The 4,863-nt window shown below is 42.9% G+C and overlaps 1 pseudogene; it reads left to right on the top strand.

The window, feature by feature from the left end:
- LOC104668797 lies at positions 1-847 on the top strand (annotated as a pseudogene).
- The last annotated feature ends 4,016 nt before the right edge of the window (positions 848-4,863 follow it).

Genomic DNA, 4,863 nt, shown 5'->3' with positions numbered 1-4,863 from the left:
ATGTTGCTTCCAAACATCCTGCTCACCAGTAAACCAGGGATAGGAAAAACACACTAGGCAAAAAACTCACATCAAAATCAGGACTGAGGCCGAGCGTGGTGGCTCACGCCTGTAATTCCAGCACTTTGGGAGGCTGAGGCAGGCAGATCACTTGAAGTCAGGAGTTCAAGACCAGCCTGGTCAACATGGAGAAACCCCATCTCTACTAAAAATACAAAAATTAGCCAGGTGTGGTGGCACATACCTGTAGTCCCAGCCACTTAGGAGGCTGAGGCAGGAGAATTGCTTGAACCTGGGAGGCGGAGGTTGCAGTTAGACAACATGGCGCCACTGCACTCCAGCCTGGGTGACTGAGTAAGACTACTCTGTCTCAAAAAAAAATAAAAAATAAAAAAAATTCAGGACTGAAATACAACATTAATGTGGGTGATTTAGCTCAAGAAGAGCAGTTGTGTGACGGCTATGATGAAGAGTGATTGTCCCATTTTAGATGAAGATAAAGAGCAGTTGATGAGTTAGATAACCAAATGAGAGAAGGTAGAGTTACTGTTTATTACCATGTTGGTGACTTATTCTCTGAACACGGGTTTCATATATTATAGTTTTTGTGCTGGGAACAGATACCAATGTATTATATGAAAGACTTGAAGCAAGGGGTTATACTGAGAAGAAACTAATAGACCATACTCAGTGTAAGATTTTCCAAGTTCTTTATTAATAAGTCACAGCATCCTGCAAGGAAGAAATCGTGCATCAGCTGCCAAGCAATAAACCATAAGAGCTAGAAAATAATATAGATCAGATCCTGAAATGGATTGAGCAATGGACCAAAGATCCTAACTCTTGACTTATAAGACTAGCTACCTTACAATCACTCTTGTTGATATCTCTCTGCTGACATCATAGAAATTGTTCAAGAATAAGTAACACTTTGTTAAAATGATGTTGCAAGACTAACCAGTAGACAGTCGAAAGGTGGTGCCAGCTACTCAGGAGGCTGAGGTGAGAGGATCTCTTCAGCCTGGGAGGTGGAGGCTGCGGGGAGCCAAGATCACACCACTGCACTCCAGCCTGGGTGACAAAGTGAGACCCCATCTTAAAAATAAATAAATAAATAAAAGGCAAAGGTTTTTTTTTTTTTTAATTTGGCAGTGAGTTGATCATTGTTAAAGTTCAGTAATAAGTAACAGGATTCATTGTACTATGTGCTCCACTTTTCATCTTTGTGTATATTCACAATGATTCACAATGAAAAGTAAAACATAAAAGATAACATTCAAAGATAACTGGAAAATGGTAGCTTCTTTTTTTTTTTTTTTTTAGACAGGGGCTCCCTCTGTCACCCAGGCAGCAGTGGCATGATCTCGGCTCACTTCAGCCTTGATCTCCTGGGCTCAAGGAATCCTCCCACCTCAGCCTCTTGAGTAGCTGCCACTACCTACAGGTGCCCACCACCACATCTGGCTAATTTTTGTGTTTTTTGTAGAGACGAAGTTTCGCCATGTTGCCCAGACTGGTCTTGAACTCCTAGGTCTAAGCAATCCACCTGCCTTGGCCTCTCAAAGTGCTGGGATTACAAGCTTGAGCCATTGTATCCAGCCTATTGTTTAGCATAAACATTTTTGTGTAATTTTATCTTTTTTTCAAAGAAAAAGGAAAAAATGCTTATGTAACAGTTCAAACATTTAACAAGGCTTGTTTCAAAAAAATACATTATTAAATTTCACCCATTTCTTTGAACTTTTAAAGTGTGAATACAATACCACTTTAAGTTAGATATGCATAGCTGGGCATGGTAGCTCACACCTGCAATCCTAGCACTTTGGGAAACCTTGAGTCCAGGCATTCAAAACCAGCCTTGGCAACATAGCAAGACCCCCATTTCTACAAAAAATAAGATTAAAAAAATTAGTCAGTCATGGTGGCACATGCCTATGGTCTCAGCTACTCAGAAGGCTGAGGTGGGAGAATCCCTGGAGCCCAGGAGTTTGAGGCCGCAGTGAGCTGTGATCATCCCACTGCACTCAGCATGGATGACAGAGCAAGATTTGCTCAATAACAATAATAATAATAACAGTAATAATAATAATAATAATAATAATAAGCCGTGTGTCTGGGACTGTATTTCTATGGAATATGCTGCTCCGGAAGTTCAGCATAAGCTAGGGAAGAGTAAGGGTTGCAAGCCACCTTGAAGGAACTCAGAGGCTGTGCTGGCCCCTGGAGTCAGCAGAAAAGGGACAAGAGTCACTTAGCATCCCCCCTTGACTATCTAGGGGCTGTCTCAAACTTCCTAGGTACAAAACTGAGCACCTGATCTATAATGGATGCTGTAGTCACTACCCAGATTCTCTGGGACCAAGGCACCCTTTTCCCCAGCCACTGAGAGTGTTGGTGACTGACAACCCAACCCCACTCCAGAGCTTGACTTCCACGGAGGAGAGCCACCTTGCCCGAGGTCTAACCCTTCCCAGAACTACCTCCACTCAGCGACAGTCAGTTAGAAGGTCAAGTGTGAGACCTGGCTGACTTGCCCCATTGGAGTAACTCTGAAGGGCCTGACCAACTTCAGAGTTCCCCCATGGGGTTGGTTAAGTTCCTTGTTGGGACCAAGTGGCTATCCAGCAACTTCCTCCAACACATCCTTCTTGTTCTGCTTCTCTCTCAGGTATTGATCACAAAAGCACTGGCCAGCAAACCTCTCCCATGCTCATTTCATCTGGGTCTGCTTCCTGTGAACTTGACCTGCAATGCGATCTTCCTCCCAAATTTCTTCCTCTTTCCATTTTCTGCTGGTGTCGTCTTTATTCCTGTCTTTCTCTTACACCCATAGCCTAGTACGGGTCAGAAATCCTATTGGTTCTACCTTCAAATTATATCCAGAATTTGACCAGTTTTCAGGGCCCCTTTGCCATTGCCCCTGATCTATGTCCCCATCTTCTCTCACTTTGGGTGTTGTGGTGGCCCCCCCCCCCCACCCTAACTATTCTCCCTAATTCAGCCTTACTGGCCTTGAGTCCCTTTCAACAGAGTAATCAAAACAGAGGTCTCGAGTCAGGTCATGTTGCAGCTCCGCCCAAAGCCAAGTCACTTAGAGTAATGACTAAATCCTTACTAACCCAGCATGCCTGGGATAATCCTAGTTTGTATCTGTTGTCCCAGCATAGTTTTAACAGTGACCACTTAGCCCCATTTGGATTACAAATTATATGGTCACCCTACCTCCTGCTACCTCTTGGAAATCACCTCCTACTACCCATCCCCGTCCCCACTCACCCCATTCCAGTGACTCCAGAATAGTCCTCAAAGACACAGAAAAATCTCTGCCTCCAGGCTTCTGCACCAGCTGTTCCCTTGCCTGAAACGCTCTTCCCCAAGATAGCTGCAGTTGCCTCACGCCAAGATTGCCTTTTCAATGAGGTTTATTTTCCAGATCACCCAATTTAAAAGTTCAAGTATCCATTCCAAGCCCTCATATTCTCTCTTCTTTGCTTTATTTTTTCTCCTTTTTTTTTTTTTTTTACCTTATCACTCTCTACTATGCTTTATATTCTACTTACTTATCCTGTTTGTCACCTGTCTCCCTCAAGATAAGGGCCAGGGGTGCTGCTACACATCCTAAAATGCCCAGGACAGACCACACAGCAAAGAATTAGCCGGACTCAGTGTCTCACTCACTATTCCCGGCATTTTGGGATGCCAGGGCGGGCAGATCACACTTGAGCCCACGAGTTTGAGACCAGCCTGGGCAACATGGTGAAACTCCATCTCTACAAAAAATACAAAAAATAACCACTGAGTCATGATCGTGCCACTACACTCCAGCCTGGGTGACAGAGTGAGACCCTATCTCAAAAAATAAAATAAAAATAAACTGCTTAAGGAATTATTTGACCCCAAATGCTGATAGTGCTGCAACTGAAAAATCCTGCCTTAGACCAATCACTAAGCTTTTCTTGGCCTCACTTTTCCCATCTGTAAAATAGTGATACTACTACTGGGCCTAGTCATAGGACTGTGAGAATTAAATAAAATAGTGAATGAAAGACTCATAGCATAGTGCTTGGCACATAAGTGCTATTTTTTTTTTAAGGGTTATTAGGTTCAGGCTGTGTCTGATTGTCTCAGTCATTGCAGAGGCAGACAGGTAAGTTTTAGTTCTGCTCCTTCTCAAGTCCTGGCCGCATCTTCTAACACATGAGTATCCCTGGTTGCAGAAGAATGAGGCAGGTTCATTACTAGAGCCAGAAAACTCACTGTAATAGGCTTGCCTGATGTAGCAAATAAAAATACAGGATGCTCAGTTAGATTTGAATCTCTATTAATAAAAACTAATTTTTAGTATAAATATGCCTCATGCAATATTTGGGACATACTTATAATTTTTAAAGCCTATTTGCTATTTATTGTAAAGTCAAATTTAACTGGATATCCTATATTTTTTCTAACAACCTGACATACCAAGCACCTGCCCTCTGATTAAAGGAGTCCTCTTCACGACAAAGAACATCGCTTTGCATAAGTTAAAGATTGAAACCACCTCTCTTTCCCTCAGAGGAACTGAAAGGAGAATGTCGTACTGCTAAAATTACAAATATATCTCCAATTTCACAAAATAAGCCACTGAAGATTACACAACAGAGGTTTCTCAGAGGCCCACAGCCTGGTGCCTCCCTAATCTGCCAAAACTGATACTCTGAGATGGTGGAAAGCCTGGGTTTTGGAGTCATGACTGACCTGGGTTAGAGACTCGCTTTCGTAAAACCATGATAGGCCCACCTTTCAGGGTTGTTGTAGGGCTCATGTATAAAGTGCCTGGTACATAGTAAGTGTTCAACGGTAACATCATCAGCATCTTGTCTG

This window comes from Rhinopithecus roxellana, chromosome 9 (assembly GCF_007565055.1).
Source record: "Rhinopithecus roxellana isolate Shanxi Qingling chromosome 9, ASM756505v1, whole genome shotgun sequence".
Classification (NCBI taxonomy): domain Eukaryota; kingdom Metazoa; phylum Chordata; class Mammalia; order Primates; family Cercopithecidae; genus Rhinopithecus; species Rhinopithecus roxellana.
Note: the sequence above shows the minus strand (reverse complement) of the source record. Positions and strands in the feature narration are given on the sequence as shown.